The following is a 14,300-nucleotide window of genomic DNA, read 5'->3' as shown; positions in this document are numbered from 1 at the left end:
AAACAATTTTTATAAATATCCCTCCAATTTAGAACATCAAATTCTAATATTTCTTCCCATCTTTTCCTCCCAGTAGAAATTGTATCGTTTTTTACTAAAAGATGATATATATCTTTTGACCCATTTCCTTTTTTTTACAAAACACTCAATACTACTTGGAATGGTTGGAAAAACGTGAGAGGTACATGTTCTTACAAAGTCAGATCTAGCTAAATATGACTTAACCACAGAGACTACACCATGGTATTCAAGGAAATTTGAATTTACATTATAAATTTGCTTAAAATCTTGAAAAGTGTAGAAAGTGCCAGTAGAAAAATCTTTGAATAAATCATTAACTATCATCACTCCCATATCATACCATGTCTTGTAGAATATACTTGTCTTCCCTATCAACAAATCTTTATTATACCATAAAGGAGTTTTCCAAATATTTTTCTTAACATATTCTACCTCCACCCTTTCACTGAACCTCAACAGGGCTTTGAAAACATCACCCCAGAAATTATTTCTACAGATATTACAACATTTCTGAATGTAATCACTTCCACAGGAAGATAGCATATGTAGGTCAATATATGTTTGAAGAATTGCTTGCCATTTAGCAGATTTCTGGTGTAATCTTCTAATCCAGCCTAATTTCAGACTATCTATAAACAACTTTATATCTACCATTTTAAGTCCACCGTTACCCAAATTCTGGGTAACAATATCTCTCTTTACCTTGTCAGTTTTACTGTTCCATAAAAAGCTAAAAAGGATGGAGTTGAGCTTATTCAAGAACTGGTTGTCTGGGTTTGGCAAAGACATAAATAAATGGTTAAACTGTGATATCATTGAAGATTTAATAAGATGAATTTTCCCAATTTGAGTCAGTGATCTCCTATTCCACATCTTAATGATAGATTTCAATTTAATTAATTTTTTATCATAGTTTAATTTTGGAATTTCATGAAGATTGACACTGAATTCAATTCCAAGAAGCGTGAATTTGACCTTTCCCCACTGTAATTTCAAGTCAGGTAACAAAGTATCTTCACTATATTTTTTACTTCCTATCCAGATCACTTGTGTTTTGTCAATATTTAGATTCAAACCAGAGAATTTTGCGAAAGCATTTAATTCTAAAATAGATTCTTTTAATGATATTTCAGAGCCATCTAATATAAGAGAGGTGTCGTCTGCATATTGTGAGATAAGAATTGGAATATTACTGATGTTTATACCCTTAATGTTTTTGTTATGTTTTAGTTTAATGGCCAAAATTTCAACACAGAGAACAAAGATATATGGCGCGATTGGATCACCTTGTTGACAGCCCCTTCTTATATAGATGGATGAAGATACATTACCACCTTGATTAACAAAAGCACTGACATTAGTATGAAAAACTTTTATCCATTTACGAATATCTGGACCAAAATTAAAGAATTTGAAAACCTTGTCAATAAATTTATTATTTAATTAATTATTTTTATTATAATGATAATTTATAGTGCTTATCGTCATCTCTTCCTGTCTTAATCAACACTTGGCATCTTGCTGTCTTTTAAAAATAAACAAGCAAAATTGTATTACCGGTATGTAATGCATTTTTGTTTCTAAATAAATTTCGGATATGATAAATAGAATTATTAGAAAAGCTTGGATTTCATTTTACTTAATCCATCATACTTTTGTTGACATTTTCTTCTCTACTCAGCACCAATAAACATTAATCGTTGCTAATTATTGCCGATTGGTCAGTGAACTACATTTTTTAACAATTTTGGTTTAAATTATCTCCCTTGAAAAAACATAAATACAGGTATCAATGTTTTTAGAGTCTCGTTGGATAAAATATGGTAACTAAGTGTAGTAAAAGTAATTTAACATTGCGGCGTAAGAAATAAAGATTATTTATGATATTCTAAATTTGGACTGCTTAAAAATTATTATTATTATTATTATAACATTCTGAACGGCCCGTCAACGCATAAAATCTTATTAAGGCCATCAACTGGTAAAACACACAGCGATCTAAAAAGGAAGTAACATCAAAGAAACTAAAAGGTAAAAAGCATAAAATCTTAAATGAGTATGTTGTCACAAAAAATTTAAATGGTAAGTCATAGTGTATTATATAGAACAACATTTTTTCAGATAACCTAGACTTTTTACCCTGACACGTGGGTTTTCCCCGGGTACTCCGGTTTCCTCCCACAATAAGACTCATCGTGCGCTTACGTCCGGGCTAGCAAGAGTGAATAGTATAAATTGAAATAACTTGTTTCGCAATTGTTGTAAAATAAATAAAGTGTATATCTATTTTTAATTTGTCTGTACTATTTTATAATGAGGACAACCTTGCAGACCGACTTGCATTCGATGTTAACTTCTTAAAATTAAAAGCGGAAGAATAATGGTGTCGTTGAAGATGTTCAGGTAGCCATGGAGATCTATTAACCGTGACTGTAACGATACAGACGTGTAGTTAAACTTGATATCTTTATGAACACAATCGATGTTGTAGTCTCGTCGCCGAATGCTTTCAGCAGAAGCATTGATGTGAGAAAAATGCAAAAATCATATCTATGTATTATGTTCTCTGGATATTGAAAGAAATTCAAATTAGCACTGCATAAATATAAAAGGGAACACAAGTTTATCAACAAATTTTAACTGCGCAATTCATGACTTCACTGAAGTGGTGTTTTTAAATTTGTGTTTCAGCATGCCGACATATCCACGTATGTGTGTTATTGTCACCGTTGTGGTCTTCTTCTCCAACTAGATATCATTGTATCATCATCAGCCGTTTGTCTAGTGGCCAGTGATAAAACTCGTCTTTCTCGGATATGGATTGTCTCTGGTTTCCCTTTAACTGGCCCTACAATTAAATGCTACAGGAGGCTACAGCTATGTAACCATTTTATTCTTTCTTTTCTTTTTTGTATCCCAGATTTATTAAATTAATCTTTTAAGAAAAATAAATTTCAAAAAAGTAGACCAAGGGAAATACATTATATGCGTAGACCCACAGTCTCTGACTTGAAAGACTGTAATATCATACATTATACTGCTTTGAACATGATATATTCCCACTTTTGCTTGTAGTGCATAAAAACACCACAACACAAGCTAGTCAACTCCAGTTCTCAAACTAGTGCGCTGGGGTTCACTTTTCTTGTAAACTTCAGTGTACTAGACAACCAACTTTGGTTTGCTTCCAACTATGAATTCAAAGTCCATCAAATTGTTTGCCAACAATTTCTAATTATTATTATTTTTTATTCCGAAATTTGTGGAATCCCAATTTTTATTGCCATTAAGAAATAGGTTTATAGTCTATTTAATATTTTATTGGTATATATGTGAAGACGTACGTGTAACATTTTTAATGTCAAAAATCCAATACGGTCGACATGACGTCATACGTTAAAAACTTGAACATACACGAAAATGGTCATATCTCGAAAATCGTTGAGTGTACAGAGTTCGTGCAGATATATCAATTGTAAATTATTTCCATGTAATTTGTCAAATAAAGAAACGATTTTTCAGAGCTCAAATTTTGAAAATTTCCTTTGATCTTTCAAAGTGTCGACAAATTAGTAAAAAATCTTTATCAGTTACTTATATTTCGTTTAATTATAACGGAAAAAGCTTTCTCTCAGATCTTCTCTACCAGTCAGTGACATTTTCAATGTCATCGGAAAAAAAGAAATGGCCTCCATGACGTCATATCAGATTTTGTCCTTAATTGCAATATCATATTAACGGCTGAACTTATTTGACTCCTCTACGGATACGATATGTAAAATTGCATATAAATACCATTTCTAGGAAAACATTTGTTTGTAAAATGCTATCTTCCGGATTTCGGTAGGAAATTTTGTGAAACATATTTTTAGAAACTTGAACTTGAATTCTACAAGTTTGGATATTTTCTATTCATGATTATTTCACTAACTTACAATCGAGTTTGATAATAGAAATGACTTTGACTATTTTTCAAGGTTACAGGGTTCAAATATGACAAACAAATCAATATTATATTCTTTTTAACCATTAGGTACACCTTGATGTCAAATTGTCTGTAGCATTCTGTGATCAATTGCTATGGAATATATTGATAAAACCTTGTTTGAAAAATTAAACTTTCAAAACATGCACACGTTTTCACCCGTGTATTCTAAATGTCAATAAGATATATATAAGTTATACTAACTGCCTCATTACAAAGACATGGCTACAATAATGATATTCCTAGCTGATAACAACACAATACTTAAGAATATCCGCCCTAATTTAGCATTACACCTCATAATAACAATGCTACGCATGGATGAGCTGCACGATCTAAGCGAATTTAATAAGCAGCGGGCTAACGAGATATAATTACCCTGAATTACATTACTTTTGTGTGATAAACATATTATATGGCTTGGTGAAACCAAGGTAAATGACTTTCAAAAAATTGAAATACCAGGATATGACTTTTTTTTTTATCATAATAGAAAACAGAAAACTATTAGATCTTCTGGTAATATTGCCTTTGAAATCAAGAAAGATATTCTTAAATATGTGTCAGTACTGCCTGTTACGTCAGAGTTTATCTTTTGGTGTATCATATCTAAACAATTTAGGAAAGTAGAATCAGATATTTACATTGGTTTGGTTTATCTGCCACCAGAAGGCTCCAAGTATGCTAGTAATGATATGTGGGAAGCGTTACAAAGGGAGGTAACTCATGTTCAATCTGTACCTGGTAATACTTTGTTAACCGGTGACTTTAATGCCAGGACAGGTGTTTTGTGTGATTATTATGAGTTTGATGATTTTTTGATCGATAATATTGGAATAGGTCTGAATAATTATGAAATAAATACTGTTAATATTCTGTCAAATCAAAATGTTGCGTTACAGCGTTCAAATAAGGATACAATAGTGAATAACCATGATCAAAAATAATTGATCTGTGAAGAAGTATTCACCTATGTATTGTTAATGGTAGACATGGAAAAGATAAAGGTATTGGGAGAGTTACAAGTAACAACACTAGTACCATTGATGCTGACAAGGCTGATGTATTTGTAAGAAATATTGATATTCAGCAAACTTCAGAACTGCTTTGTCAAATTCCTGATGTAATTGATAGTGAATTTGTGAATTCTGTAGCAAATAGTATGTGTGCTGTACTGAAAAATAGTACTAATAAGGCATTTAAAAATAAGAAGTGCCCCGGGGTTAGAGTTAATGTGAATAATATTACCTGGTTTGGAGCGGAGTGTAAAAGTGGGCGGAAACACTATCATATTGCAAAGAAAAAATATCATAATAAAAGTGAAACAAACAGGCGGAATTTACAAGCATACAGGAAACGATACCAAAGAATAATGAACAAACATATTAAAAACTATAAAGCTACGATGATCAAGTTACGTATAATGAGAACAAAGGACCCAAAAATGTACTGGAAATCATTAAATAAATACAATTAATAAGAATAGTACTGGAAATAAGGTGAATATTGATGAAATGTATACATGTTTTCGTGATTTGAATTGTAATAATGGAGAAAGCGAGGAATTTGATCTGGTTAGTAGTGATGAACATAGTAATGAAATACTTAACAAGATAATAACAGAAGATGAAATTTAAAAAGCTATACGAAACTTGAAAAAAGGTAAATCGGCAGGGCTCGATGGAGTGATGAATGAGTATATTATAGCGTCAGAAAATGTGATGTTACCAATATACACTAAACTCTGTAACATTATACTTAATTCGGGACACATACCAGATGCCTGGCTTGAAGGATATATATGTCCTGTATATAAAAGTGGTGACCCGACTCAACCAGGAAATTATAGCCAATTACTATTTTAAGCTGTGTTGGAAAATAATTGACAGCGATTTTCAATAAACGTCTTACAGAGTACGTTTCTCGATATGATATCTTATCAGAAACACAAACGGGTTTTCGCAGTGGTTATAGCACTGTAGATAATATGTTTGTACTTGGATCTTTAATTGTGTTGTTGAAATTTAAAAAACAAAAGTTATTTTGCGCCTTTATATATTTTCCAAGGCGTTCGACACAGTGTGGCGAATAGTGCTTTGTAATAAATCCCTTAAAAATGGTGTGAATGGATTTTTTTTCATTTGATTACCAATATGTAAATAGGTATCAAATCTTGTGTTAAGATTAAGAATAATGTTTTTCTTTTTTTCACCATGTGTAAACGGTGTTAGGCAGGAGAAAAATCTTTCTCCTCTGTTATTTTCTTTGTTTTTAAATGACTGTAAAGGTGTTGATTTAAGCGAAAGAGAAATGATAGATTTGTGTATAACCCTTATTGTCATGTGCTACGCAGATGTTACTATTATAGTTGCAAATAATGCAAATGACTTACAGAAAAATCTGGATACTTTTGCTGTGTACTGTGATGACTATAAACTGAAAGTGAATGGTAATAAAACAAAAATTGTAATCTTTAATAGTAGAGGTAGACCGAGAAATCATTTTTATTTTAATGGTGGAAATATTGAGATTGTAGATTGTTATAAGTACTTAGGTATTATTTTTATAAAGTCTGGAAATTTCGGTGCGACGAAAGCCCAGCTTGTTTCCCAGGCGACAAATGCTATGTATGCATTATATACTAGAATTAATTCATTAAATCTACCAATCGATTGTCAGTTGATACTTTTTGATCAGACTATTGTGCCAATCCTGCTATATGGATGTGGTTTCTGGGGGTTCTCAAACACGGATTGTATAGAGAATGTACACTTGGATTTTCTTGAAAATATTCTAGGAGTCAAGAAAAGTACTCCAAAATTTATGCTGTATGGAGAAACTGGTCGTACTCCATTATCTTTGCAGATAAAAACTCTTAAGATCACTTATTGGGGTAGAATAGTCACATCAAAGATGAACAAATTGACACATGTGCTGTAGTTTTTTTTTTTATTGCATTATTATCATATTAATAGTTTCTGTAGTAACTGGTTACGGGTTATTAAGACCACATTAGAAGAATGTGGTATGGCTCATGTATGGTATAGTCAATCATTTTTTAATATCAATTGGTTAAAAAACGCTGTAAAACAAAGATTGAGTGATCAATATGTACAAACATGGTTAAGTGTTGTTGAAAACTCTAGTAAAGGTTCACTGTGTAAGCTATTTATGCCTGAGCTGAAATTAGAAGAGTATTTACCAAGTAGTACTCCAAATTATTATAAAAAAATATCTAACAAACTATAGAACTACCAATCATCGCCTTCCCGTTGAGGTTGGCAGATGGAATGCTGTGGCACGTACTGATGAATTATGTAGTGCAAATGAATACCGCTACTTATTAGTGTATCATCACTTTTCTGATATTAGACACCAGTTCATTGATAGTGTCTACTATAATGCTCTAACAAAGGATGTATATATAAAATTATGCAAATGTATATCTCACATATTGAAGTTTTGGGCAAATGTCTAAAAGGTAGCATTTTTACTATGCCACTCTGTATATAGTTTGTAAATTGGATATAAACAAAACATAAAAATGCTGTTTAAATTACATTCATTTGTATATCTTTATATATTTGGTGAAATGAAGTTTTGGATAAACACCTAAACTACAAAACATTAAAATGTTTGACATCTCATTTCAATTGTGCAACTATCTATTGTATACCATGCTAACTCTGACTACGCCATGTTTTCATATGGACATCCTCATATGTCATGTATGTATGATCTGAGTTTCAATAAAAGAATTTGAATTTGAATTTGTAATCTGTGCCTTAACATGTTACACATCCGCTATTGCAGATAAAACTCGGGTAAACAACCCGTAAACAACGGCTTGGGAATCCACGCGACTGCCATGAATTCCCACATTCCCCTGGTCGCACACAAGATACGGTGGCCCGACAGGAACAACGACAACACCGAACGTTCACAAACAACAAATATATACATACGACGTGACACTCGATAGGGCTCAAATTTAAACATTGCTATTTTCAGTATCAAACTTTGAAAACCTCTTCTCAGGTTCCACAAGGTCTACACTCTTGATATTTCATATATAATAACCATTGGACATATTATATAAAATTTGATGATATGGCATACGATATTGAATTTTTGTCATTTGCATATTGTGATCTTTTGCTTTTGAATGTATTCATACATATTTTCTCGAGAGGGATCAAATTTGAATATTTATCTTTTGGTGAACAAAATTTCCACAAGTTCCATAAGGTCTTGAGCATATATATTTTACATGTAAAATAAACCGGACACTGGTTATCAAGTTTGAAAATATGAATGGCCTTGAACCGCTTTCAAAGTCAAAGGGGTCAATTCTGTTAAAATCTTTAAATGGCTTCTTTTCAGTAACTAAGAGGTGCAAGGTGATAATGTTTGATTATTTGCAGAATGCGTTCGATTGTTATGGATAGTAAAAAGAAAACATTGTATACAATGTAAAATTCCGGTATTAGTAAGGAGTCACATTTAGAAAGTTCTTTTTCGGTAACACAAATGAAATATCTGAAGTTGTAAAGTCTAGATTCGGGATATGTAATATATAGATAAATTGAATGGTTAACTATCATATTTGTAGAAATGATTGATAGATAAGAGGTTGTGTATATGTGAAAATTTCTAGTTTATAGCTTTTACAACAAGTTCAAACGAATTGTGGACATGTATCATGTGTATTGCCGGTATTTGGAACCTAAAAAACATACACATGGTACTAACACCATTACATGATACATTTTGAAACAATAAAACTAAACTTTCTCCCTTTTTAACATCGTATCTGGCTTGATTGCTGGACATCCACCAAAGTGAGATAGCTAAGATATTCTGTTCCCAGGCCCAGATGAACTAAAACCTGTTAAACTGGTGTCATTTGGGCTTGGCAATAAAGCATGGTAAGCCGTTGTAAATATAATGTGATCAGGTTCTATCGGATTTAGGTTAGGATATTTAAATGTGATCTAATTATAATGTCGTTCCTCTCTAGTTCAGCTATCAGGAGATATCATGTGGAAGTGACTCCACTTGATGCGCAAGGAAACTCCAAATAAAAACTTTAACTTGTTTCACAGACATTGACTTGAGTAATTATGTCCACGGGGAGTTGTCTCTCCTTAGTCGTGCTTAAATGCACTACATGGCAATTTGAACATCATTGCCAGACTTCAAATTACTTAAGCGGATTAATATATTGAATATATATATATATATATATATATATATATATATATATATATAAGGATTGATTTGGGCCATTGGGACCATAGCAAGAAACGACTGATTTCACTCCATTTCACAGCCTTCCATAAACACGAGCACTCAACACGTGAACCAATATCCCTACATAGTGAAGACAGTTCTTAAACTGCCATCACAATTATTCATATAAAATAAATGTGAAAGATGATAGCGTTGGGTCGCATATAAGATGCGAAATACCATAGTAACCGTTTTTCATCATGTATAATACTAAACACAGACGGCGTCTTTTACAATAATCTGTAGCTCAATCTACACGTTTTCTTTACAAGTTTCCTATTTATAGAGTTAAATGAAACGAAAATTTTAATGTACCTAGACGATTGCACGGAAGACACTTATGCAAATAGCATCATTTGTTCCCTGCTGCAGCTAAGTAGAGATTTTGGCCCAAAGCGACCTTTTCTTAAAATCTGATTGATTTATCAAACATGATGTAATCCACATAATTTAAAATCACTTTTCGCATTTGACCTATAGGTAGCACCCCCATCAACAGCATATTCCAAGTGCCAGAAGTTGAAATCTCGATTACAAATATTAAATGTATGAGTATAAAGATACATGTTGTGCCATAGAAACATGTTAACGGCTGACTTAGAATACAAAAATTAAAAACACAAATTTGCTTTCAAATCACAAATTCATGTATTATCACGCCGCAAAACCATGTAGAATTATATTCATAGTCTATATGAAAGGCAATATATCATTGTTGTATATAAACTTTACATTAGCTTGCTTCCAGTTGCGATAATTATGTTGATGGGAATGTAACAATAAAACTCCTCTGCATGACTTCAAAGCTATGGCCTACAGCCAGGTATTTCTTCTTTGAAGTACAACAAAGGATGTCAATTAGTTATATACATTGTTTCCTATTAATCAATACTAAAGCATGTTTTTATGTTCATCCTATCAGCTTTTCCTGTTCCAAGCATAGGAATGACTTGAAACTGCAGGTAATACGTCCGAGCGTCGCCCGTTGTCTCCGAGTTTTTCTCTGCAATGCATTTTAACTTTATCCATGGTGATCCTAAAACTTTGCTGAAGAACCATACATGCGCAAACTTCTTCATTCGGACGAGCTTCCGTCACAACAATGACTACAACTCGCCTAACACTTGGTAATGCAGCGATACATTTCTTTACATGTCCGGATAACACTTTAAATGTATGTCGCTTAATGACGCTTTCTGCTTTGCCTTTGATGACGAGGTTCCCTTCAATATCTATGACGCCAATGTCGCCAGTATTCATCCATCCGTCAGAGATGGCTTTTTGTGCTTTGTTGAAGCTTTCCTACAACCCTTTAACAACCAAGGTCATTGTCAAACAACGTATTTTAATCACAGTCGACAATTTTAGCCTTCAAGCATCCCGGGAAGCAACTAGTATCCAGCTCTATGCTAGTCACGACTGAGATCTTCTATCCAGTCGTTGTCGCAGTATTAGTAACAGAGGCCCAATGCACAATCAGATGCGCGTAAAGACCTGAATGATTCAAGTTTCACCAAATCAACCGTAACAGTGCCCATAATTCATTCTTTTGTGAGTGGTCATGCGATGCCAACAGAATTTCCAACTTTCACTCCGACGGAGACAAGAAACTTTACAACATTTTTTGCTTTCCCCATTTATACTTTTAGGTGACTTTAATGGTCATAACATCCTATGACGTTCACCCCACACTAATGACACAGGAACAAGAATTGAAAAAAATGGAGAATAACCTTTGTCTTTATAATAATAAATCTTCAAGTTATTGGCATTTCTCATCCGAAACATTCTCACAATTTGATTTAACTTTATACCACCCATCGTTGTTGCTCGATTTCGAATGGATTATAACCATTTAAGATTTTTACCATCTGTCTTTTACCTTTTAGTTCGTTTGATGTTATTTCCTTTCGGATCGCTGTGTCTTCCATCGGTTGCTGGCTCTAATGTCCTTTTATGTGTTACCGGACTGTTAACATTGTAATAATGATAATAATCTTAACACCGAGTGTATTATTGCTTGTCGTGACCATTTGGAGACCGATGAATGCATTTCCTTTTACCGCGAAATTCGGATTTCTCAGCTGCTGTAAAATAAAGTTTAAATATGTGGATATCACTTCCAGACCAGTACTTTCCATTGATGTAGTGTAAAGTCAGAATTGCCCATGGTCACTATAATGTGATTGGATGTAGTGTTCTGCTAAGGGCCGTGGTCAGTATACTTCAGAATGGTACCACTATGACGTCAGTATCAGTTCCGCACTATCGCAAAAAGGCTTGCACATACTGCACATGCACTGACATCGCATACCTAGAGTGCATTTCCTTAATGATTAAAGTGGTTGACATTATTCAATAGTATTCCAAATCAAGCGTACGATTAACGTTGCAATATGATATGTTTTCTCGTTGTTAAATATCTGTCCATATGAGGCAGAATGTACGTTATGTCTCCTGACCATGATAAACTGAATTAACACAAGGAGACGCCGTTGATATCCCCACTTAGGCAACTATTTTTCAGACATACTCCAGGATGATTTATTAAGGCCATTTACAAATAAAAACACAATGAAAACAATGAAAAGCAGTTGAATCCATCGTCACTAGACTGAAGCATTCAATATAGAACCAATTAAGCGTCCACATAACGCATTCAATAGAACGATCTTAACTGCATATCTCACGCAAGCATTTGCACTTTTCCTTGTTTGGACAACGCATGACGTCTTAACATGAAGTAAGAACAGATATAGTAATTCTCAATATCCCTCGCTAATTTCATTGATCGGGTAATTGGTGTTTTTCATGACTTGACGTCGATGTGGCCGTTAAAGTGTCATGCTAGTGTGTTCAAAAGTTGTTCAGGACATTCATATATTTCACGTTTTCCCTTCTTTATCTATCTATGACTGGATTGAGGAGGACGCAAACCGGAAGTGGTTATGGCAATCGATAAACGATTAATTTATTGAACACTTTAATAATTAGAATAGTCTCCGACCTTTCACAACGACACAAATGTATCTGTCCTCTAAGAATGATTCTATTTATCTTTATAACTATTGTTTTTATCATAGGTTTGATGACCTCCGCTTTTTAATATTGAGGAGATTTGAAAATGCAATTTCAGTAACGTAACTGAAGATGAACATATGAGTTATAACAAAATATCTTATCTTGAAATCTTCCTGATAAATCAACCACAAAACTTCACCAATGGCAGCTTAAGTACCATGCAACTTTGACGGAACGACTGTGGAAGCTGTAATTTGAAAATTAACTAATTAGATAAATGAAACAACTAAAAGATGTACAACATTGTTTCTATTTATACGCACGACCATCAGTGTACATTTCCATAAGCTTTTATATAGTAATCACAAAGACTTTATTCACTACGCACACAACATTTGTTTTTGTACACAATGCTTCATCAACATGTTATGTGGCATAGTGGTGCAATTGCTAGTAATTGCGCTTTTGTCAAATACCATTTTATATTCTTTTTCCTTTGTCTTGGTGAGTGAATATCAACCCGACTTGCACACATTTTATGCTTGGTAAGTACTATCACAAATTTAGCCAGTCAGTATTTTTTTTCATTACTACAAATTAATTTCTAAGGATATTTTGTTAGTTCAGAGTAAATGGCCAAACTTAGAAACAAGTGGTAAAGTTATATTTCCCTCCTTTTGACCTATAAGCAATGAAGGTTGTGAAGTCTTTCTTTCTCACCAAGGTAGTCACGTTCAGACTGACGAGGGCGTACTGTAAACACCGAGGAATCCATGTCAAAGAAGAGGACCGCTAGTGTCCAGTCGCTCCTGGTGACTGAACAACTTAAAGTAACCTTTAGCTGTCGTTTATGAATCAACAGCCATATTAGCGCATCTAGAAACTTCCAGGAAATCGCTTGCGTATGACCAGTGAATACGTACCATGTCGTCATAGATAAACTTTACGTCCTTGATGTTCTTTGTTGTCACTTTTCTTCATGTCGAAATAAATGACACGTTCAGAGATGTGAGTTGACTGACTGTACCATGAATGCCTTGGGACAGAATTTACCTCCAGAACTTCAAATAAAAATAACAGGAATCATAAATAACAGTTTGCTTACAAAATTTATACACAAAAAGCAAACAATTATGATCTTCAAAATATTCAGGGTTCCTTATCTATAAAATATAAGAGTTATAACTAATAGTAAACAAATAAGTGGTTAAAATAGAGATTACATATAGTGCAGAAGTTTGGCAAGCTTTCCTTAAGCCTGATTGTTCCTGATGTTGTCCAACTGTCTTTTTCGTAGTTGTTCTTAATGCATCTATATCATCTTCTGTCTTACACCATTTTGGCCAACCACTGGCTTGTTTTTTATTTTTTTATTTTTTTTTTTTTTCAACAAAGCAAACAGATGAAGAAGTTTATTAATCTAAACAGCTAATACTTATAATAATATTTTCTCGAGTAGACAGAAGGTCATTGCAGTCTCATAAGAATGTTTATCGGTGAATTGCTCATCACATCGTTTACACGGATGATTATTCGTGCCTTTTCAACATATACGAATGTGTAAGGAAAGTATGGCCCTTCCGAAGACGGGCAAGGACAAATTAGTCTCGGTGGTTGTCTCTATAGCATGGAGACCATTCACCGATGATAGGTTTTACAGAATGCAATCTATCATCGGTAAATTGATTCCATTCGTCCTGCCACTGAGTTGTTAAGAATTGTTTAATAAATGGTTTAAAATCAGTAAAATGAATTTTAAAAACAACAGGCGGTAGCGATATAGCTGCCTTTGCGGCACGATCTGCTTTTTCATTGCCTGTTATTCCCATGTGCCCAGGAGCCCAGCAAAAAACAAGACGAAAGTTTGAAGCAAGTTCATGATATAGTATTTGTGTATTACGAATGAAAATCTTGTCGATATTTCTATTGCTCAGACTTTGATACAGAATGGGAGTCTGAATAGATGACAGATCTCATTACT

This window comes from Ylistrum balloti, unplaced genomic scaffold (genome assembly GCF_031769215.1).
Source record: "Ylistrum balloti isolate Yb309-2 unplaced genomic scaffold, AGI_CSIRO_Ybal_v1 Utg371020, whole genome shotgun sequence".
Classification (NCBI taxonomy): Eukaryota; Metazoa; Mollusca; class Bivalvia; order Pectinida; family Pectinidae; genus Ylistrum; species Ylistrum balloti.
Note: the sequence above shows the minus strand (reverse complement) of the source record.